At 41.5% G+C, this 25,095-nt stretch overlaps 1 protein-coding gene across 14 annotated transcripts in view; it reads right to left on the reverse strand.

The window, feature by feature from the left end:
* FOXP2 (forkhead box P2) overlaps positions 1 to 23,846 on the reverse strand; it is a 353,146-nt gene extending 329,300 nt beyond the window's left edge. For 3 of the 14 annotated variants that reach the window (XM_077934619.1, XM_077934625.1, XM_077934615.1), the window contains exon 1: positions 23,087 to 23,840. The gene's annotated coding sequence lies outside the window, so the exon portion shown is untranslated. Of the gene's footprint in view, positions 1 to 21,264; positions 21,379 to 23,086 lie in introns of all 14 variants that reach the window. The other 11 variants (XM_077934632.1, XM_077934628.1, XM_028746386.2 and 8 more) reach the window with 9 other exon arrangements.
* Positions 23,847 to 25,095: the final 1,249 nt, after the last annotated feature.

A 25,095-nucleotide genomic window follows, 5' to 3' on the forward strand; every position in this document is an offset into this window, starting at 1 on the left:
ACCAGATGATATCTTTATATTATCCCAGGCCTTTTAGATCTCTACTTTTTAACTCAATGATTATCTGGTCACATAGGTGTTTTGCTTTTGCATGTGTTCCATAGAATTGAAGAGCTGGAAGGGACCAAGAGGGTCGGTCATCTTGTCCAAACCCCCTGCAATGCAGAAATCCTTTGCCCAACATGAGGCTCAAACCCATTATCCTGAGACTAATTTTTTATTATTTTATTATTAATTTTTTTAATTGTCATTTCAATTTCATGTTGGGAGCCACTCTTTAAGAATATTATATGGAAGAGAAAAATATTAAATATCCATTTTTGAAAGGGGGAGGGAAGGTAATTTTGCTGGATCAAACCTGAAGTTTCATCTAGTCCAGATTTGTCTTGATTTACATATACCAATAATCCAAGCACTGTTTGCAGAATCTGGATGTCGTTGCAAACCAGAAAGCGAGAGAAGAACAAGTGAGAAGGAAAAGGGAGGGTCAAACCATGGTTTGTCATTGCGTATGAACTGAACTACTTCATATCAAAAAGTAGTGAGCCTGATCTTGCTGGTAGTCACAAGAAGACGACAACAGATTAACTCACTTGTCCCTGCAGCCTGGTTTCTGTTTCTGAAAATGGATTCAATGCAGGCGTAAATAGTACAGGGCACTAAAGCTCCCGCCCCAAGAGTAATGGACAGGCTGACAGATATTGGGAGTCCAACAATTTATTGAGGGTGCCATGTTGGCTAAGAGATGTAAATATACCTTCCCTCCATGAATATGCCTTGCTTCCCCATCTCCTTCTAAACCACATTCTATGATAGCGAAGTTGCAGTACAATCCTATACATGTCTACTCAAAAGTAAGGCACACTAAATTCACTGGGATTGACTCAAGAAAGCAGAGTCAATTATGGATTATGAGAAGTACTTTCTTCCATCTGTTGTCACCTGACCCTACTAGAGAAGGGCAGAAGTGGGGACTTGCACCACAGATTAAATGGGTGTGAGAACATTACTGTATGAATCACTTTCAAGAGATCCCGAGTGTTAGTTGCTGGTCCACTATGGGCTCCATCCCCAATATTACTTAAACAAAAACAGAAACATTCATATTATGCTAACCATCAAACTCTGATAAGTGTATTTTCACTAGGCTCACTGTCTTGTTTTGGTTTTGGTTTTTTTATTTTTATTTTTAAAAAAGCCTTACAAGGACAGAAATAAACCTGATAATACAAATACACTTACAACAAACTAATTGCAAAGCTGTTAATCCATCTCACTGGCAAAACAGATGCAAACAAGCTGTTGCACTATCAAGTTTACATTGATGAATACCAGGCAGAGGGAGAGAGAGAGAGAGAGAAAGAATGACAATAGAATATAGAAAGCATAAATTTATTAAGCCTTCCTTCTATTCCCTTAGTCTGGAAAATGTTTTGAAAAAGCATTAAGAAAGAGAAGAAATGCACTGTTAAGTAAACATTTCAGACCTCAGCCTTCTTTATACGCCTTTGAACCTTTTCTTTCATGTGCAATACTTGATAGCCCACAGAGAATAACTGCTGAAAGCCCGAAAGATCGGTAAAACAGAATTTCTGACTCAGGAAATAAAAATCAGCTGAAAGTGATTCCCACATGGCGATTGAGATCAATGGGAAGCAAGACCAAAATTTGCAATATCTATACTGTACAGTATAACATGGTGGTTGTCTTTTATTGCTGGTAGCAAAATTCCCAATGGCTACGAATGGAAGTAGACACAAAGAATATAAATGAAGCAATGGTGAATTATATAAAAGTATATCTCAGTGCATATGAGAACACTATAATTTTGATTTTGTGGGATTAAAACACATGTCTAGCAGGTAATTACAACTGCCTTATTTTTCTCTCTCTTCAAATCAGCTAAACACAAAACTCCAACATGCGTTTTATGAGCACAGAAAGAAAGTAGATAAATGTGCTTACATGGAAACTACAGTCATTACAAGTTCTGATAAAACATTGTATATGACTGAATTATTTTCTAAAAAGCATACAGTACTTTAGTATTCCAATATTTACTTCAAAAGGAAAGCTTTGGGTAACCATAAAATTAGTAGTGTTGTGGGAGAGGAATGCATCTCCAGGACTATTTCTAAGATCCGGTGGGGGCGGGGAAGGAATAATTCACATATTTTTCTTGCTTTGGATGAGGTCATAACAATGCTTTCAGATTTTACTACAGTGGTAGCTCAGGTTACAGACACTTCAGGTTACAGACTCCACTAACCCAGAAATAGTACGTCAGGTTAAGAACTTTGCTTCAGGATGAGAACAGAAACTGTGATCCAGCGGCGCGACTGTAGCGGGAGGCCCCATTAGCTAAAGTGGTACCTCAGGTTAAGAACAGTTTCAGGTTAAGAACAGACCTCCAGAACAAATTAAGTTCCTAACCTGAGGTACCACTGTATTGCTTGTTACAGTTTAGCACAGTGGATTCAGAGAGTTGAGGGAAATCATGTGGAGACTAGATACTTCTTTCCTTTTTTGCGAGATTCCAACTTTATACTAGCAATTTAAGCAACATACTTTCTTTATGATATTTTATGCCTAAAAGGTTGCATTTCCAGTGAAGATCCCTTGTTAAAGATCAGTGTGTTTTGCAAGTTGAACCTATGAAAACTTCATAGCTGATCTGTGGTGTGAATCCCCATCTCCTGAGCTCAAGTCCAACATGAAACCCACTACACCACCTTTACTGTCTGATCACTATTCAAGGACACTGATCCCAGTAAACTGGGTATTATACTATGTACTTCTGCTCTTGAGGGGAGGGGAGATCTGTTTGCAATATATATATCACACACATATCTGCACAGTAGGAGATGCTATGGAGCTGCCATTATGAGCTGCACTTCAAAATTTACCACTACACCAGTATACAGTGGTACTTCTGGTTAAGAACTTAATTCGTTCCAGAGGTTCGTTCTTAACCTGAAACTGTTTTTAACCTGAGGTACCACTTTAGCTAATGGGGCCTCCCGCTTCCACTGCACTGCCACCGTGCAATTTCTGTTCTCATCCTGAAGCAAAGTTCTTAACCCGAGGTACCATTTCTGGGTTATCGGAGTCTGTAACCTGAAGCGTCTGTAACCTGAGGTACCACTGTATAAAAATCAATCAAAGAAATATCTCTACAGAACTTCACAAAAAGATTTTTAATGAGCGAACGGTAACGAGGCAATCTTGAATAATTAACCTGTAGACATTCATTTCTGCAAATAGTAATCTCCTTGTAAAGAATGTCAAGACATGGCCATACCTAACATAAATGTACCAGGAACACCTGCCATGACAATCTTGTAAAAAGGTAAAGGTACCCCTGCCCGTACGGGCCAGTCTTGACAGACTCTGGGGTTGTGCGCCCATCTCACTCAAGAGGCCGGGGGCCAGCGCTGTCCGGAGACACTTCCGGGTCACGTGGCCAGCGTGACAAAGCTGCATCTGGCGAGCCAGCGCAGCACACGGAACGCCGTTTACCTTCCCGCTGGTAAGCGGTCCCTATTTATCTACTTGCACCCGGGGGTGCTTTCGAACTGCTAGGTTGGCAGGCGCTGGGACCGAGCAGCGGGAGCGCACCCCGCAGCGGGGATTCGAACCGCCGACCTTTCGATCAGCAAGCCCTAGGCGCTGAGGCTTTTACCCACAGCGCCACCCGCGTCCCGACAATCTTGTAGTCCACTGCAAAATGCATGCAGATCAATTCAGCAGCAGCAGTTGTAAAACTAACTAAATATATCCATCTACAACAGGATTGTCCTTTGCTACAGAAACCTCAGCATGAGACTGTATTTATAGGTTGTTTTTTAAAAAAAGGTAAGGTAAGTCCAGTCAAAGGCGATTATGGGGTTGTGGCGCTCATCACACTTTCAGGAAGAGGGAGACGGCGTTTGTCAACGTACAGCTTTCCGGGTCATGTGGCCAGCATGACTAAACTACTTCTGGTGCAACAGAACACCATGACCAAAGTCAGAGCACACGGAAACGCCGTTTACTTTCCCACCGCAGTAGTACCTATTTATCTACTTGCACTGGTGTGCTTTCTAACTGCTAGGTTGGAAGAAACTGGGACAGAACAGGAGCTCACCCTGTCACAGAGATTTGAACTGCCGACCTTCTGATCAGCAAGCCCAAGAGGCTCAGTGGTTTAGACCACAGCGCCACCCGCGTTATAGACAGTCTATTGCCAATACCTTAAGATGTTATAGTGCTTACCCAATACAATTTTTTATTTTTTGCAGAGGAGGGCAAGAGGATGCCTCTCCCACCTCACACTTCGGCGCACAGAAGGCATCCAGACTGACAGGTGGATTTTGCTTCAGCACTGGCAACCAGATGCCATCCTCACTGCATCCAAAGGCAGCTAGTGTGCCAGTGTGGTGTAGTGGTTAAGAGCGGTAGTCTCGTAATCTGGGGAACCGGGTTCGCGTCTCCGCTCCTCCACATGCAGCTGCTGGGTGACCTTGGGCCAGTCACACTTCTTTGAAGTCTCTCAGCCCCACTCACCTCACAGAGTGTTTGTTGTGGGGGAGGAAGGGAAAGGAGAATGTTAGCCGCTTTGAGACTCCTTAAAGGGAGTGAAAGGCGGGATATCAAATCCAAACTCTTCTTCTTCAAGCTAGCTCGCTCATGGGGCACAAAGAAAGCTGCTCAGCATACACAACTCTGCCTTCCAACACCTAGTACTGCTACTCACTCACTGCTATGTGTTTCATCTGCTTGCTGCACCCTCAAATAAACGTTGACTCAGCAGCAGCGGCACACATGAGATCATGTTAGCGGACAAATGGGAATGTGTATCTAGGGCTGGCTGCCCCTAAGCTTGCTCACTCATGCATCTTTTGCAACAGCATAGTCTGAGACACACTGGAAGAAGGCAACTAGGACAGCTCACATCAACAAGAAGAGAGTATACTCATTTCCAGTCCAACCAGGATGCCACCAATGGGGAAGTATCCTGTACTTAGGAGTACATCTGATATGTCACCTCCTACATTTCCCTGTTCCATTTGGCAAATCCAATATTTTTCACAAATCCACATATACTGTGCTTTAATCCAATATCTCACTTTTTCTGACCACAGTAAATGCCCTGGAAGATTATCTAAATCTGGCTTTTGCTTCAAAAGGATGTTCAGACGTAATCTGAAGCAACATAAACCATGAAGTCCCTTCCAATTATATGAGTCTCCTCCTTTTCCAAAGCAGTAAGTCCAAGAGGAAAAGCCCGCTATGTTTGTTTGTTTCTTTTAAACCTAGCCATCTTAACACAACATTTGCAGTTTTTAAAACCAAGGTCTGTTGGTTACCTTACACATGATTCCTTCTTCAGCATCTGAAGAACTGAACTATCTTTTTGGGTGGTTGAACTGTTCTAACAATTCCCCTCCCTTCAATCGGGTAAACATTTTAAGGACTCGCCTGTTCACCTTTCCATGCTGCTGTTCTAATTTCTATGACTAGGCTAAAATATAAAACGAGAGGAGAGGGCTGTGCTCCGCCTCCACATCTGGAGGAAGCAATGCTTCCAAATAACAATTATCAGAAACAACAAGAGGAAGGCGTGCTCAAATTCTGTTTGCAGTTTCCCACAGGCATTTGACCAGCCACTGTGAGTACAGGATGCTGGACTAGATGGGCCATTGGCCTGATCCAGCAGGCTCTTCCTATGTTCAGAGTCATGAAATCAAGTAGATGACATGTCTGTTTCTCACAGACTTCAGCACAGTTCAACCTGGCCATAATAGCATGGGAGGGAACCTGGGTAATCTGGTTTATGGCTGAACTTTGCAATTCACTAAGGTATCACCAAAATAGCCTGAAAACGGTACTTTCAATTAATAGTCCTATTCTGCAATCGAAAAAGGAGCATGCTCTATTTACAGTACCAGCTGATGACAAATTAAAGGTGGGAAAGACTCGCTGACATGTTTATCCCAGGGTTGCCAACTCATGTAATTTTAGGAGTTTGTTAATTCTCACATCAACAGACTGTCAATTCAGTCTTGAAGCTCTCCTGTTTTGCCTTATAAAGACGGTTTCTAGTGCCGGTATTTACAAAGAAAGTTCAAAAATGTGACTGCTTAATGCCATAAAAGCTCACAAACTAGGATCAAGACTTCACTTAAACTCACTTATTGAAACTTATCTTTTTATTTTGGGGTTCTTCGACGTCTGCACAACTGGTGACTTTCTGTGGCTGAGGAGCCTTGCTTTCTTGGGAAAAGAGTTCATGACCGAGTATACTGTTACCTAGAGACTTGCTTCAAAACCTTAGACCCATAAAAGTGGTCTCTGAAATGGGAGATTACATCTTTTGAGCAAAAGTTAAAGCACCCAAAATGAGTTCCCATAAACATTAAAGTTAACAATGAAAAGTACAGGTGTTTATTGTTCAATAAATATTAGAGGCATTTTAAAATATTTTTGTGATGGTGATCGCCTTGTTTAAGAGGCTGTATGTCCTCCTAATATAGATGAGCTCTCAGCAACTTACAAAAACAAAAGTAAACACGAACAGCTGAGCCTTAGTTATCAAATTTAACGTACAAATATAGTTGAAATGTTTGAGCAAGGAATAAACAGACATAAAAAGAGTAAACAAATTTGGGCCTATGCATGCAGCCCCTTCCCACATCTCTTCTGAGAATGTCAAACTATGGTTTAAAAATTGGCTTCCAAACTCTGGCTTTTTAAAAAGTCATTAGCCACAGCTCACTGTTCACACCAAACAGCAAGCTATCATTTACTGCAGTCCCTGGTTTCTTTGCCCACAGTAGCACAAGGGTTGAGTGCAGGTACATGAAGCTCATGCATAATCTTGTTTATTAAGACAGGATTTGATCATCCAAATGCAGCAAGTACAACCTAAGCCCCAGTCAAAAGAACAGCCCCCATACATGAACTCCATACTGATCAACTAATGCAATACAGACACTTAAAACTCAAGCAGAAACGCAGCTCCAAAACATACAGTCCCAGGCAAGCGATCGAAAACCTACAAAGTGGAGGAACAGAAAAGGGTTCTCAATACTGGGGATAAACTACTTATTTACAATTAAAATTGTGCTAATATTAACATATGCAAACACATTTTGCAAAAAGGCAAACACAAATCCATTAAAAGCAAAACATTTCTTCTTCTTCTTTAACCAAAGAAATAGTAGTCTGAACTTCAGAGGTTTATTCTGCAGTTAATGGCATTCATATAATAGATTTTGTTTATTATAGAGTAAGGTATACAGTAATGGAAATCCATGCATACAATTAATGCAGATGCGTATTAACATCACATGCCAACCTGGACTGCATTGAACTTCAGGGATGCATCACCGGACAATGAGGTCCAGCTCCGAGGGCCTTCTGGCGGTTCCCTCACTGCAAGAAGTGAAGTTACAGGGAACCAGGAAGAGGGCCTAATGCCCTCCCATCAGATGTCAAGGAAATAAACAACTATCTGACTTTTAGAAGACATCTGAAGGCAGCCCTGTTTAGGGCAGTTTTTAATGGTTGATGTTTTATTGTATTTTTAATATTTTGTTGGAAGCCGCTCAGAGTGACTGGGGAAATCCAGCCAGATGGGCAGGGTATAAATAATGAATTCTTATTAATTATTATACTGAGGCAGACTGGAAATGTACTTCTGCATCCAGGGGCAACAGTTGTTAGCATCCGTCTGTCTCAACAGACAAACAATAGACTGCACTTCCAGGGGTGAAGTCAAACTGCTAAAATTGTAGCGCTGAAGTGACCTCCTTGGGGCACAAGCATGGGCAGTATGTATGGAGGTCCTGGGCTGCCCAGACAACAAGACCCCCCTCTCAGCCTCACTGATGTGGTCTAAAGGAAAATAGAGCAATAGAGCTTGGCTGCAGGAGTTGCCAGAAGGCAGTGCACAAACCGCCTTCTCGATTGTTGGACCCACTATTGGTATCGTCTGCCCAATTCACTGTAGCGTGTCTTCACATGGAGACCAAGTCTCTAAATCAATGAGAGTTTGAGACCTGGTTTAGGTACCTGGTGAGGCCACTGCGAATGCTGACAGCTTCTAGGAGCCACAGGCGAGAGCTGAGTGCAGGGTGGGGACCAAATGTGGAGAAACTAGAGGATGGGTCAAAGCAAGTGTGCTTCAAAATGCAACGAGAAAGAGAGAAAGTGGGTATTCTAAGTGATCATTGAGCCTCAAATCCAAATTTTCAACTCAGGGGGGAGGGGGGGAAATAGCACCTTAATATTAAAGAGCCACTTCAGGGACAATGGATAAAAAGAAAGGGCACAAAATCCCCCTTTAAATGAAAAGTTTTTGCAGTGCCACACTAACTTCAGTATTTTCCCCTTCGAAAGTGACTCCTTATGCACTCTTGTTAAGCTGCATATTCCAGCTGGGATGCTGATATTATCATCTGATTCCTAGTTAAAAAGAATGCCAAAATATCTTTAAATAAACTTTACAGGGGTTTTATAAGTTATATATATATTTAAAACCTATTTAGATTTCTTTTATGTCCTTTTCTGGGCAACATCACTAGAAAGCTTTCAGAAGGAAAAAAGTTGGGTTACAACTTTATTCACCAAACTAACCTTTTGCAATACAAGGCATTAGTCACCTTAAACATAAGCAAACAACAAATGTTTCCTTGCTAATTTATATCTCAATAAACCTTGATTTCTCTTTGCTGAACAGATATGTTTTCAAGACTTTATTGCTCTTTCTGTAAATTATAACCATTTTGTGAACTATTGACCATACATATTACATGGTGTACTTAGACAGTTATTGTGCACTAAGAACAATTTACTGGCATCATCACAACCTTAAAAGTAATTTAAATTCATTCAGACTGATAACAAGCAAGTCTGAATGAATTTTCTGGGTGAAAGCATTTCATGATCGTTTCCAAAACTAACATCATATTCCTGCACTCTTTGTGCTCATACACTATGCTAATTGGTTTTCAATTGAAAAATTATCCTTACAATATGCCCAGCAATACTCCATATCTTCTGTGCTACGCTAACTGTACAGTACACAAGACCATCAGTATGTTTCCCCCAACACTATTCCCTCATTAAGTTTAGATATGTTCTTACAAAAATATTACAAGAATGTCAATATTGAAGGGGAGGGGAAAGCATAACTATTTATCAACAATCTTGGCAGGCTCTTTATACCTGACTGCATTAGGTCTTTTGCACTTTAAATTTTAGGTCATGAAAATACTGTAAGTACTGTAATGTAACCACAGCCTTATCTGTGCTTTCACATACAACACTGTGCGCCATCATAAATATTTTAATTCCTATTTTTAACTCCAGAAAACTTTATGTTTGTGTTTTCTATGAACTCTTATTTTCCCATTACTTTGAGAAAAACTTTTTTAAAAAAAACAAACTTATATTTGGGGATGCAATGAGTGGAGGAACAACACATAATGGATGCCATCAAGAAGCTTTCAAAAAGGTACTAATGAATCCACGTTGCCCCTTCTTTTTAGAGCCATCTATTACTTCAGAATAATCACATTTCCATATTACAGTAACTGCAAGAAGTAGAATACCCACTCTATATTTGCTCATACTGAACAAGAAAGAGCTGCAACTCAGCAGCTGGGCATCTGGAAGTCGGAAGGCCCCAGGTGCAATCCTTGGCATGAAGGGTTAGGAAAGACCATTGTCTAAAACCCTAGATAGCTGCTACCAGTCAGTGTAGACAATACTGAGATAAGTAGACAAATGGTCTGGCTCAGTATAAGGTAGCTATGAACTGGTAACTCCTTTGTGAAAGAGCTGTATAGTCACCAAGAGCAAAGTCTTTTACATATACAGTGGTACCTCGGGTTAAGTACTTAATTCATTCCGGAGGTCCGTTCTTAACCTGAAACTGTTCTTAACCTGAAGCACCACTTTAGCTAATGGGGCCTCCTGCCGCACCGCCGGAGCATGTTTTCTGTTCTCATCCTGAAGCAAAGTTCTTAACCCGAGGTAATATTTCTGGGTTAGCAGAGTCTGTAACCTGAAGCGTATGTAACCTGAAGTGTATGTAACCCGAGGTACCACTGTAACTCAGTGGCAAGATACAAAAATCCAAACACTTTTCTTAAGTTCAAACTTTCTTTTAAAATTTGCTTTTTATTGAAATTTTCCACAGAAAACAAAAAGCATATAGCAAAAGAAATAAAAAAGACAAAAAGACAAATAAAAATAAAAATAAAAATAAACACTCTTATAAATCAATGTTAAGTATCATCCACTTATTTACATTGCGTTAACCCGCATCCTGACCTCCCTCCTATCCTGCTATGGTTTTCTTACATTATTTCTTCTCCTGCAGACTCTATGTCTGAAATTTACGCATAACAAGGTTTAGGTTAGACCTACTTAAGTTCAAACTTAATGCACATTTTAATGCAACAACTGATTGTATTTCTTTTCCATATTTGCATCTATTAGCATCTCTTGAAACAGAAACTCTCCAACTAGCATTTTCAAGTATCACACCTGTGTGTTTTTCTTATATTTATACCCCACCTTTCCTCCATCATGGAACCCAAGGTAGAGTACACATGATGTTCAGGCAATCTCCCATCCAGGCAAAAACCAGGCCCTAGATCTGCTTAGCTTCAGCAAGGTGGTGACTCTATGTGCCTTAATACCATATCCTGGGGCCATATGCTTGTAACAAAATTGTTCACCAATTTCCAACAGTTCTATTCCTCTCTGGCTCATTCAACGCTAAAAGCATGTTATCAGCTGCTTCTTCCATTTCCTAACATGTATTTAAATATACAATAAATCAGTCATTACTAATAAGCCTAATTGTGCTGATGGAATGAAATCTGTTCAGGATGATCATTTCTTGGGTATATGAGCAAAAGAGGTCAAATAATGCTTGTCTAAACAGGTTACCACTATTTTGCCCAAAAAATACTGCCCACATTGCTGTTCATTAGGTTGTGTACATGTGAGAAACATCACAAACTGTCGACATAATGTCTGTCCACCCATAGACCCAGAATGACATCCAATAGAATCACCTAGGGAATATTTTTATTAGGCAACTCAAATTGAATTACTAAGATAAAAATAAAAACAATATTTTGGAAAGGTTTCCCTCCACAACTTCTCTTCCAGCCCCCGGAGCAAACAGTTATTATTAGGTAAAAATAAAAGCCAATTTCTCTTACCACACATATAGACTTTTTAAAAATAACATCATTTGTCACTTCCATACCGTTCAAATATTTTATACCTTTCTCAGCTTCTTATCCAATCCCAAGCTTTGTTTGGCCACTTTCCACAAAAGTCTTATCCTTTCAAATTTCCAGCTGATTCTAGCAACCTGCTCATCTCAGTTTTCCTTCAATTATTTGTGTTGAAACTGAAATGTTTCTAATTTAGTTATGAAACAAATGTTATTACAAATGCTTGCTTTTCCAAGTCTTGGGACTAAAGCCATAAGAACGCAATGTTACTTCTAAACTTTTAACAGAGACAGTGCCAAGAAAGAAGAGTGTCTAGAGAGGAGAAAATATATTCCATACCTTTATAGCGAGAAGGCAAAAATCAGTATATTCTTTAACTCCCCAATGTCAAAATGTCAACAGTCTTAAAGAGGTATGCTGCACTAGCAGTGTATCAACATCAAGCTTTTGATTTAACTTGCCCATCTAGAACAGGAACGCCCAACAGGTAGATTGTGATCTACCGGTAGATCACTGGACATCTGTGGTAGATCTGTGGTAGATCATTGGCTCCTCTCAACGAAGCTCAACAAGTTTGGCTCCCCTAAAAAAAGCTAAACAACTTTGACCTGAACCCCTAAAAAGGGGATAGATCACTGCCTGTTTTTAACTCTGTGAGTAGATCGCAGTCTCTTGGGAGTTGGCTACCCCTGATCTAGAACATTACATGATGTCACTATGTTGAATAGAATGCAGTCAGGCAATAAAGCACACAAGACAGAATAACAGAATCATAGAACTGAAGCACTGGAAGAGATCCTGAGAATCATCTAGTCCAAACCCCTGCAATACAGGAATATGCAGCTGTCCCATATAGGGATCGAACCTGCAACCTTCGTGTTATCAGCACCACGCTCTAACCAACTGAGCTATCCAGGCAAATTAAGGCAAGAAAACAACTGAAGCAACAGAAAGAGCTGGTAATAAAAGAAATGAAACCAACAGCTTCTGGTTCACCTTCTATAACCATCACATAAGAACTGTATACCTTCTCTGAAGGAATCTAGCTCTACAGGCACCTACACCGACCTCAACAGGACTAGCCTGACAGCACAAATGCAACTGTCCATTGACCAAAAGCAGTAAACACTGAATTTGACAGAGCCAATGGAACAAATATAACCACAAGGGACCTATAAGCAGTACCTAACAACTGAGTGAAATGATGCAAGCGTCAAACGACTTTAATCTCCAACACTTTTATCCTAAGGAGTAAATAAATAAAATGAATTTTAAAAGTTGGCCTGAACCTAAAAATGCAGCCTTCTCCACTCTCTTTATTCTAGCAAATTCCACCTCTGCAGCATGAGTTTGGGAGACAAGGAAACTAAGTCAAAAACTGAGTTTATGCAGAAACTTAACACATGAACTATTTGATGATTACAGGAGTGTCCATCTTGTGAAAGCATTAACAGAAAGTATTAAAAAGCATGGCACACAAGATGGAACTTTGTGGCATCTTGAGGCAGAACGATGGGACCTTCCAGGAATGAATGACAGCACCTGTTTCAAAGTGTGAAATATTCCCATGAATCAAAAACATCGTTCTGTAAGTGGCCATCAATGTTTTATATTACATCATACTCATCAGATAGCAACGGCTTTGTACATTACACAGGTTGAAGTATTGGTCACATATGAACACGCCCTTTATTTATTAACAGGCACTGGCTGCCTAATCATTCTCTCCAGAAAACACCTGCTTTTTGCAACAAAGGTACATAGTCTAACTTCTCCTACTGGCAATTAACTTGCAGCCATCTCAAAAGAGGAATGTTGGCTTCAGAAGGAAGTATGAAAAACAGGAATCATAATGGCACAGGGCCAGATTCAACTAAAAAGTTGCACTAGTCAGAGCCACTGCAACTTTTCCTACTAGTGCAATGGGGCTTTCCCCCTCCTCCCCAATCAGATGGGACAGTCAGGACAACCCCAGAACAGCACACCACAGGGAAGATCACTCCATCAAGCCATCATAAATGCTTGCAATTATGGAGCAATCTCCTTAGAGCTACTTCTAATTCCATCCACAGTTTAATAATTGCCAAATAGCTACAATTTACAACCGTTGTTGGTTGTATTTATAACATAGCATGTGTGTACACTACAAAGACTTGTGCTCTGGAGACACATATAAGCGCATTGTGCCATTTCATATACAGTGGTACCTCGGGTTAAGTACTTAATTCGTTCCAGAGGTCCATTTTTAACCTGAAACTGTTCTTAACCTGAAGCATCACTTTAGCTAATGGGGCCTACCTGCTGCTGCCGCGCCACCGGAACACGATTTCTGTTCTCATCCTGAAGCAAAGTTCTTAACCTGAAGCACTATTTCTGGGTTAGCGGAGTCTGTAACCTGAAGCGTATGTAACCTGAAGTGTATGTAACCCGAGGTACCACTGTAGTTCCAACTCTTAATCAGAGAACTATGGAAGTGGCTGGTTGGATACACTTGGCAAGTTCTCATCCATCCATGTTGGCCTCCCTTGATCTGCAGAAGGAGCTTACCAGTCAAGAGCAAAGACAGAACTTCTCCCTCTCAGTCCAATGAATGGCTACCAATGCACCCAAGCCAATTTATCAGGCAATGTATTTTCCTTGAGCAACTGCCCCCCTCAATGAACAAGATAAAGATGTAGAGAGGTACACCAAGACAAAACATAAAATCCACTAAGAACATAGCATGAGAACCATCCTACTGGGTCAGAACATAAGTCTACCAAATCCAACAGTGGCCAGACAGATGCTTCTGGAAACATGTTTCCATAGCTGGGTATGATGGCAGCAGTCCTTAATCTCTTCTATTAATCAATTCTCTACCCCACAAGTGATCGTCTGAAAAATACAGCCACTGAACCCAGGGGTTTCACATAGCTAATAGCCATTTATAGACCTATATTCCATGTCTAATCCCATTTTAACGGCACCAAAGGCCGTGGCCATAAACACATCCAGTGGCAGTTAATTCTATAAATCAATCATGCATCATGTAAAGTAAAGGTAAAGATAAAGATACCACTGACCGATAGGTCCAATCGCGGAGGAATCTGGGGTTGCATGCTCATCTTGCTCTATAGACCGAGGGAGCTGGCGTTTGTCCACAGAGAGCTTCCGGGTCATGTGGCCAGCATGACTAAGCCACTTCTGGCGAGCCAGAGCAGCGCATGGAAACGCTGTTTACCTTCCCACCGGAGCGGTACCTATTTATCTACTTGCACTTTGAAGTGCTTTCAAACTGCTAGGTGGGCATGAGCTGGGACCAAACAACGGGAGCTCACCCAGTCGCGGGGATTCGAACCGCTCATCTTCTGATTGGCAAGCCCTAGGCTCTGTGGTTTAGACCACAGCGCCACCCGCATCCCTATTGTGTAAAGTAGTTGACCCCAAATTCTAGTATTATCAGAAAGGGGGGGAAACTTCCACTTATGTAGTTTTTATAAATCTCTCTCATACCCTCTTATCTTTTCTACTAATCAAAAAGCCCTCAAACAGGCTAGCCTTTTCCCATAGAGAAAGAGCTCCTAATTCAATCATTTTGGTTGCTCTTTTATGCACCTTCTCCAACTCTACATCCTTTTTGAGACAAATTATTTGGGTTGCTCTCTCATAACCACACTACAGGTTTATACAACAGCATTATAATATTGGCAATTTTGTTTTCAGTCAATTAACCAATAAAGCTGATTACGGTATTAGCCTTCCTCAATGCTGTAGCACATAATATTACCACCACAATCCCAAGACCCATTTCCTGCGTATTCACAATCACTTCAGGTGCTATCAATGTATCTGAAGTTAGGAGCTTTTGCCCAGGTGTGCACCACTTTAAAGTTTTAAATTGAACTTCATTTAGCATTTTCATCAACATTCATCCAGTTTGGAAGGATACTTTTGGTGTTCATCACAGTCTACTTGGGTTTTCACCACAATGGATAATTTGATGTTATCCACAAACCTGAGCAGCTCACTGCCTAATTCCAGATCAATTCATGAACAAGTTAGACAGAACTAGTCCTATTATAGATCCTTGGGTACCCCATGAGTCATGTCCCCTATTTTGAAACTGTTTGATTTATTTATATCCTCAGGTTTCTGTTCTCTAATCAGTCATTAATGCATAAAAGCTCTGCTTCTTACTCTATGAGCATTTAAGTTTATTCAGGGACAATTTGTCCATAACATGAAATTAAAGTATATAATGCTTATGAGAATATATGTATATATTTGAGAATACCTTCAAAAAGTATTCTCAAATGTGCGGAACTTCCTATTGCAGAAGCCACACCAATTCTACCACAGCAACCTTATTCTTCTATGTTTAACAACTCTGGCTTTAATTATGCTTCTCTACCAATTTACCCAAGACAGATGTTATGCTAATGGACTTGTAATTTCCCAGCTCCCCCTGGATCCTTTTTTAAAGATTGGTGTTTATGCTGGCTACTTTCCAATCCTCCAGCACAGAAACTGATTTTAGTGACAAGTTGCATATTTTTGTTAGAAGATCTTCACATTAGGGTATATGCCATTCAGACAGCGTGGCTTGATGATTTTAATTTGTCTATTTGCCCTACAACTTCATCTCTCATCACTTTAATTTGGCCATTCTTCCGACACCCTCCCAGAAAGCACACACAGTTCAAACCCACCTATCTCGATCCAGTATCTTCAATAGCAAAGATCAATGCTAAGTATTTGTTCAGCTTCTCTGCAGTCTCCCTATCCTCCAATAATCCTTTCATACCTTTGTTATGGACTAGTCCAACATCTTCCTGGGATGGTTAGAGGCTTACACTATTTGTTTTAAGGCTTCTAAAATATTATTATTTTATTGTTACCATATTCTTGCCCCTGAAGCAAAACAACAGCATCTCAATTTAAAATACAGTGGTATCTCGTGTTACAGACTCTTCAGGTTACAGACTCTGCTAACCCAGAAATAGTACTTCAGGTTAAGAACTTTGCTTCAGGATGAGAACAGAAATCGTGCAGTGGCAGCGGGAGGCCCCATTAGCTAAAGTGATACCTTAGGTTAAGAACAGTTTCAGGTTAAGAACGGACCTCCAGAACGAATTAAGTTCTTAACCTGAGGTACCACTGTAATACAGAAATTAAAATAAATTCTGAAACAACCTCACAATCGACACTTTCAAAGCTGCTAAACGACCCCTAGCAAATTGGGCAGAATTTGTGATCTTTTATATTTTCCTCATGTCAGGATTTACACTTTTTAAAGTATGCCTTATTGCCTTTTATAGCTTGCTTGACTCTTGCTTGTTAGCCACACCAGTTTTCTTTTGGACTTTCCTGCACCTTCCCTAATCTAAATTATATATTCTATCTGAGCTGCTATTGTGGTTTTAAATAACCTCCAAGCATCCTGAAGATATTTTGCCCTCTTCACTCTCCCTTTCAATTTCCTTTTAACAAAGCCTCTCATCTTTGAGAAGTTTCTTCTTCTGAAGTGAAATGTGACCATTGTTGGACCTTCTGGGCAACTCACACTCATATGTTGAATCTGACAATTCTGTTGTCATTGTGTTTAAACCGTTATTATGAAACTTAAGGCAGACAGTATGTTAGATCTGGAAACCAGAACTAAAAGGTATCTGGATAGAAAAAGACTTACTGAGCTGAATGTTATGTTCCTTAATTAAAGTTATGCTTATGTTTGACTGTCTTGGTGTGTGGGTGGATGCTTAGGTAACTATATCTAGCCCCATGTGTCTGTACTTGAGTAACAATAGAAAGGGAGAATCCTGTCGCTCTTTCCAAGTCCACTAGGTGATGGCAGCAGATATTTTAAGGGAAATCTGCACTCAATGGAGTAGCTGAAAGACTGACCATAGTTAACACCCATAGATAGACCATTGTGAGGCTCCCTGGGAATATCACAGACCACTCTGAGGAAGAGTTATTAGCCCAAGGACTCAGTACAAACTCAGAGGTGCTCAGACCTTTGTATCCTCTACAGATTACAAGTGCCCAGCAGTCAGGATTATTACAGAGTCCTTTGTATTTACTTTGGGGAGAAAGAAGGCCTAAGCATAGTTTAGCGCAGTGTTCTGTAAAGGCGCCAAGGAAGCGCTGAATTCTAGTCTTCTACTACATGATAGGTTTGGTGATCAGCATCATCCTATTTTTCATAACTTGATCTAAAAAACTGACGCCTTAAAGCATTTGGTCATTTTATTCTCTTTTTTAAAAAATGGGTCAAATGTCAATCCTATTTAGACCCATTGAAGTCAATGGGCTTAAGCAGAGATAAATGTCAGAATGATTAGGAACAGACGAAGCTGTTATACTGATTCGGCTAGCTCAGTACTGCCTGCATTGGGTGATAACAGTTCTAAAGAGTTACAGATAGGAGACTTTCCCAACCCTACTGGGAAATGTCAGAGACCGAAGCTGCAATTTTTTGCATCTAAAGCATGTGCTCTACCACCAAGCTACAGCTCCATCTGAACTCTGATCCTAAGCAGATTGGATCCACAATGCAATCCTACACATATACTCAGAAGTAAGTCCCACTGAGTTCAATGAGACTTGCACTCAGGTACGGCAGCCTATGTCAGTGGAAATTAGGCCCCACCTAAGTAATGGATCATGACATAACTTGTCCTGCTGATTTCAAGAGGCACTAAACTTATTATGTACCCAACCTAACATATTTTTAAGTAAGGGTTTCTTCAAACAATATGAATTTTATACATGAAAATTATTGCCACGTGAATGGAAAAGCATAATATAGAGTGCACTAGCAATACAGTATGTTAGGCATACTGTGAACTATTTCATGTAATGATTACTGTAACAGCTCGAAGTTTAATGAGAAGCAAGCCCCATTAAATTCAATGGGACTTACTCCCCCTATCCCTAGTATGTGTGCTTAAGACTGAAGTTGGCCTTTGCTTAAGAATGAGTTTACTTCTACCATTTCAGTTTTAAAAGCTTATATATAACCACTATCTATGAAAAATAACAATTATGCAGTGATACAATCTAAATCTAAATCTAAACTATTCAGTGTTGTGTATTTGTGTTAAGGACGGTTGAGATGTATGCCGCAGGACTCGTACAATAGACCATTTATATTATTTCTAGGACACCACTGACAAAAGCCTCAGAAGAGTAATCCGTTTGAGTGCCCCAAAATTAGTATTCAATATTTGTAATGGAACTGATAGCATTCCAAGTTTAACTATGATTTGCAATTTTCTCCACTGACAATCATACCAAAGTACTTCTCGGTGACCTGTGTCCTAAATCATTTTCAGTTCACAAAAGTAAACATCACATTCATAATTTGACTCAGACAACACACAAAGATACATTATTCAATTCTTACCAAGAACCTACCCCAATATTAACCTAGTAAACAGTAACACTTAGTTCCCAAATGCTAATAAATTAACTGTGCTGTGCCAGAGAAGCAAGTTGAGAAGCAATTATCTTAATTTCGAAAGAGAGAGAACAACAGGCCCAACAACAATCAGATAGCATAATTTTAAGATGAAATACTTACAATCTGAATCACTTTGATCCTAAACATATTTACAAGGCAGCAATCCTAACCCCATTTACTTACAAGTTTCATTCACTGGAACAGGGTAAACATGCTTTAAGACAGCTGTAAATTTGTTTAAACTGAATTGCTTTAGCTTAATTTGGTTATAAAGCCTAAGTGGCATACACAAACAACACAACAATCAGGAGTCCGGTACTCTGGTCAACCCATCACATTTTAACAGTGCTTGTAGCATACATCTTTCAAACGTATGGATAGGGTTTTCACACTGCCTACAAACATGCACCATATCTGAATGTAAGTCTCATTTTCAATTAAATAAACCACCTTTATATCACATTCCTAGAAAGAACTTGGAAACGCGCACTAGTTTGTGTTCTTCCCTAACAGCAGTGCCTCACCTCCCTTCTTTCCTTGGTTGCCACTCAGTGGGCCTAGCAGTACTTTTTTATCTTCTCCCACCTACCTCCACTATTTGTGGTAAGTAACGTATGGTCACATTCTACCTAGCACCTACATCTCAGGCAAACATTTGAAGTATACTCTACCACAATCAATGGGGTTTACTTCCAAGTATATTAAGCCTCACAGACATTGGTAATGTATTTAGGATTAAGGAAAATAAACAATTAGCACCAAGATTCCTAAACATAACATCGTGTAAAGTGTTTTAACAAAACATTTATTTTTTTAGACACATAGTTACAAACCGTTTACACATATGACTATTCTGCAATCTTATCTACTTTAAAATATGGGGGAAATATATTTTTTAAAAAAACAAGAGGTAAACATGCACTGCAAGTCACACATTTATTCATTTTCTTTCAGTTACCAATAAAATCATAATAACCGCTTCTTCTTGGCAAGTAAATTTCATTTAAGTTAATAGGCTTTATTTCCAGAAACTACGTTTAGGAAGCCCAAGCAGGCAGTCTACAATTTCATAAGCAGTCTACAAATACAAGTGAAAGAACTCCCAAGACCCAATTAAACCACTCCACTTAACTCAGCGTAGTCTAATAAACTACTCCAGTTTAACCAAGAGACAGATCAAGTCATTTGTTGGAATATTTTATAAAACTTTACCAAAAAATACCAAGCACTCCCTACTTTTCTCAAAAAAAAAATCAAGCAACAGAATAGGATATGATCCATATATTATCATTTTAAATGCATGTTGTTTTAATTTTGCACTGTGTGAATTTTTCCTACTTTAAGTCACCTCAATATTTTTTAGTAGCAACCATCATAAAAACCTGAGTAAATAATAATAACTGGCAAATAATAAATCAATGTTTCCGATGTGTTTTCATATGATTCCAGTATGGCACAGCCGCAAAATGAAGAATACAAAGGGAGCTCTCATTAGCATCCACTGTTCTTCAACAGATGAGGCTTACTATACAAAATAGTAATACCACAACCAATTGTTTTAAGGGCCCATATTAGATAATCTGTAAGAATACAGACAGCATTTTTTAAAATTTTAGTTGGCAGTCACATGATATTTTGGATATGTCAAATTTTAATATGTGAAGGAAAGAAAATGAGTCTTTACAAAGTAGTTATTCCAGATAACTAGATTTGCTTGTGCAAAATACTATCAATTATAATTTTGCATGCCACAAGATCCTTTTGAAAATGGTAGTTGCGCATACAGTAGCAAGAACTGTGTGCATACTACAAACAGTTTATAGTATGTTCTTTAAAATTAATATACCTAGTATAGCAACTTAAAGTCTAACTTTAAAGAGTCACTCCTTTATAAAAAAGAGATCACTTGTGTGTTTAATGTAGCATTAGGAAAACTACTTTAAACATTTATGCACTGTAATATTATTAGGCACAATACTTTTTTTCTTGACAGGTTTCATTTATCTGAAGCAGAAGAGAAGCAGCAGCAAAATACTTTACAGGTAATATTTTTGTGATTTGTCGTCAATTAATAGTGTGCTCTCTTCCACTTATTTAATAACTTGATCCATCCAACTGAAGTATATCAAGTATATACCAAATATATGGATCTAGAACAGCAAAGGAACAACAAAAAATATGGCATGAATTATTTTACACTGTGATCCTATACTCCTGAATGTGGAATTGATCAACACTTATGCCACAAGAACTGAGTTGTGGAGTAACACAAGCATCAAGCTGCAATTCTATTCATACTTACCCATGAGTAAGTCCCACTGAATAAAGTGGAACTTACTTCAGAGTAAATATGCATAGGGCTGCATTACTATTTAAAAGGAATTATATATATATGAGAAAAATGATTGGAATTGAACTAACTATGTACGAGGAAGATCACTGGAGCACTGAAATCTCTTACACTCAGTTGTGTAACATATTTCATTTTCTACTTCAAAAAAGAACTCTCTCTTCTGTACTGTGAATGGACTGCGAGTGCAGAATAGTCACTTTAGTAACTTTTCCTTAAAGCCCAGTTACCTTCACTCCTAATCATTTGTTGCCATCTGTTATAAATGTATGGGTTCTTTTCAAACTTGATCCCACAATCAACTGTTTTCAGTAGAACAGGTACCCAGATGCAGAAAATTCACTCTGACAATGAAAGCAGACCACAACTTCATTTGGAGCAAAAGCTGTTGTACAGTATTTAAGTCCAGTTATGTATTAAAATGCCTGGTAAAATGTTTTAGTGCAAAGTTACTTAGACACAGAATCTACATCAAAGAGCTGCCTTGGTTTCACCGGGAACTCTGCCCTATTTTTTATTCATCTTTACACTAAGACCTTTTTATGTTTGGGTAATCACTCAGAAACTCGAGCAAAAAAAAAAAAGGGGGCAGCTAGCGTTTTGTTTCATTCCTCACCTTCCCTGTCCTCACACTCACAACTCCACAAACAAAGCTCAACATGCCTTAGAGCCATTTACCTACTTGATCTCGAAAGCTCTTAAAATTAAACTTTCACAACTTTCTTGCGTTTTGAATTTCAAGAGTGAAATTCAGGAGAAGACTCTCCCACAGCAAAGGCAGCCAAGAATGCCTCCGGAGCTCCATACAGGTCTGCCATTATTATTTATTAATCTAGCGTTGTAGGCTAACGTTTTCTGTTGCTGTTGTTCAAGGTGAACACACTCTCTCCAGCAAGCACAATATATAAAAATAAATTTTAAAAAACCACTACGAAAAAGGTGGTGTTAGGAGACCAAAAGCAAACGGCAGCAAACTAGCTAAATATATAAATAAATGAAAGGAATGCAGTAACTCGTCCTGGCCAGAGAGGGTACAGGCGAAACACCATGCACGTGCAACTAACTGATGGAAGGAAGAGAAGTCAATGAATACTGCTACAGCCCCCCAAGTGTCACAGCTAGGCCCGTCTTTCCACCTCCTCTTGCTGCCAATTTCCCTATTCCCCTCCATGCATTAGGGTCTGTCTGGCAGGGAGGGAAGTGGGGTGTCTGGCTGCTCTCCCCAAGGGCACACGTGCTCCCCGCCCCATGACTCTACGCTTCCACCTCCCCGAGAGTGACACAAGAGGAGCAGGCTGGGAGAAAACAACACCACACTCTCTGAAATACCGCGCCACGTTTTCTCAATATCTAATGAAAACAGCAGGCAATTAGGTGATTTTTAATGCACCTTTTACTTGCAGTGAGCAACTGTTAAAAGTCCGCGCAGGCCAAGTTCGAGAGTTTGCAAAGATCACCTGTACTTCAAGCGCGCACAAAGGTGCAAACACCCACCCACACAAGTCTAGTGGCACCTCAAGATCTTGCATCAAATGCACTACAACTCAAAGCACATTAAGTCTGCTAAGTCTTTGAGGTGCCACGAGGCTCTTTTTGGGGGGGGGGGGTTGCTACCCGAGCCGAAGATCGGGCGCGTTAAAATTAGAGGGGGGGGGGTTAACACCCTGCCTCGATTAATTTATAACCAAGAAGCCCTCCTGCAAAAACAAAGATGCATGCAAAATTAAGTCTCCGTGTGGGCGTTTGCTTCGGCGAAAGAAAGAGGGGCAGGAGTGGGCCACAGCGCTCGCCACCTGCTAAGAACAGACCTTGACACATGTCACCCTGGACACATGGACACGCCATGTTCCCGGCGGCTTGCAGGCAAACTTTTCTTGCAGCCAGGAGCAGCTGGAGAGAAAGCGGGAGGGGGAGGGGAGCCGAGAGTGAGGGCAGGAGGAAAGTAACTAGTCAAACCCCAGACTGAAGGGACGGGGTGGGGTGGGGGGAAAGAGAGAGAGAGAGAAGGGAGGGGAATAGTATTTATATATATATATTTTAAAAAAAACTTACCAGGAGCGCACACTGACTGAGCAGAGTCCCGAGGAGATGGCACGGCGGGGGAGAGAGAGAGGGAGAGAGAGGCAGGAGGTGCACTCGCTCGCCGCGCGCACGCACACGCAAATACAAACACACCGAGGGAGAGGGAAAAGTGTTTTGCAGGAGGAGCTGCTGCCGCCGCCGCTGCTGCCAGGACGCGCCAGAGGAGCCGCCGGGTGGGAGGGGGAATCCGAACGGAACAACAACAAGAGAGAAAGAGAGAGAAGCAGCAGCGTCTCTGAATGGGCTGGATATTCCTCCGCAGGCGGCGCTGGCTCTGCGGCTCCCGGGGCCTGGGCGGCAGCAAGCAAAGCAAAGGAGCCGCCGACCGAACAGCAGCAGCAGCCGCCGCCGCCGCCAAAGCTGAGGCAGGAGCAGCAGCTGCGCGGGGTCTCGCGTTCTCTCAGAGGCTCGCGCTGCTTCTCGCGTTCTCCCTCCCCCTGGGTGTGGGGCTGGCTCCCTCTCTCTGGATGGAGGGGGTGCAGCTGCCTCTCGTGTGTGTGTTTGTGGAAAGATTCAGATTTTTTTTTTTTTTGGAGGGGAAAAATGCGTGTGCACGCACGTTCCCCCCCCCCTTTTTTTGGGGTGGCAACGACTCTTTAGGTTGTGTTCCTAAAGTTGTGTTCCTCTAAACCAGGGAGGGGCTGCGAGTTTCTTCCCGCCGCCACCAGCACTCCCCCCCCCCAAATAAAAGTGTGGCGGGGTCAATCTAGCAAGGTTCCCTCGCCCCCGATGCTGCAGCCTCCCCGCTTGCCAGCCTTCTCCCGAGCAAGGAGTCCTGCTAGCGGAGCAGGATATTATTCGGATTCGCAGTGAAGCGTCCTCCTTGACGTCAGGTCCACCTGCTATGTAAACAAACCACCCGAGAAGTTGTTTGCTCTCCTCTCTCGCTCTCTCTCTCTCCCCCCACCTCCCCCCTCGCGCCACAACCAGGCTAGCAAACGGGAGAGGGGAAAACAAAAGCGTCGTGTCAAATTGGTTGCGCCACAGCAGCTTTTCAGCTAGTACTCCAAAGGAGCAAGCGGGGGGGGGGCTTATGCGAAGTGGGGGGGGGGGACTTCTCAGAAGGAGGACAGGAAGGACTACAAGAGCCCTTTAGAAAGGCTGCTTTGAAGCGTTGGCACGGGGGGGAGGAGGAGGAGGAGGAGGGGTATGTGTGCAAATCTCCTCAGACTTGGGCCGCGCTTTTCAGAGTTTGGTCAAAGCGCGCGCGTTTCAGACTCCCTCTCCTCTCTCTCTCTCGCCCTGCCTCTCTCTCCCTCTCCGGAGGTTTAGTATGCCAATAAAACTCAGGAGCTCAACTCTGACCTTCAAGCACACCCCACAGCGAGGAAGGCGAAAGGCAGCGGGTGGCCCCACACGTGCTACACTAAACACCCAGCCCAGCTCTCCTTGCAAAGAAAAGCGTGGTAAATCCCGCGCCAGCAGGTTGCCTGCTGCGTCCTCCTCCTTCTCCTCCTCCTCTAAAGGCGGGAAAGAATGAGAGAGACGGGGGTAAATGGAACTGACGCCTGGCTGACAGCTACGCTCCGATGCCCCCCTTTCCCCCTCCCGTTTGTAGGTCCCACAGCGGGGCTTACGCTTAGGCAAACGCACACAGAACCGCAAACTTACAACGTCCCCCTGTGCGTATCTCCTCAGAAGTTATTCGTTCAGTGGGGTGGGGTGGGGTGGGCTTCCCGAAAAGGACATTTAGTAACTCCCTGTCAGAAAGCGCTGCCTGTTGTCGAGTCAGTATCCCCGAGAATGAGGGTGGTGAGGGAGGCACACTGCACATGCTCGGTGGCACTTCGGTTTTAAATGGAACTCCGCGCTTTCCAAGCCTGAGCGCGCCTGTGGCGAATGTAAGCCTTGCGCGCGCGGCCGCCTGTCCGGTTCGAACTCGCTGCTGGAGCGAAACTGGCTCCCTTGGCTGAGCTCCGGTTTCTCACACTAGAGAACCGACAACCCCCTTCCCTTCCGCCATAGTTGCTGGCCTCCAG

Source organism: Podarcis muralis, chromosome 10 (assembly GCF_964188315.1).
Source record: "Podarcis muralis chromosome 10, rPodMur119.hap1.1, whole genome shotgun sequence".
Classification (NCBI taxonomy): Eukaryota; Metazoa; Chordata; class Lepidosauria; order Squamata; family Lacertidae; genus Podarcis; species Podarcis muralis.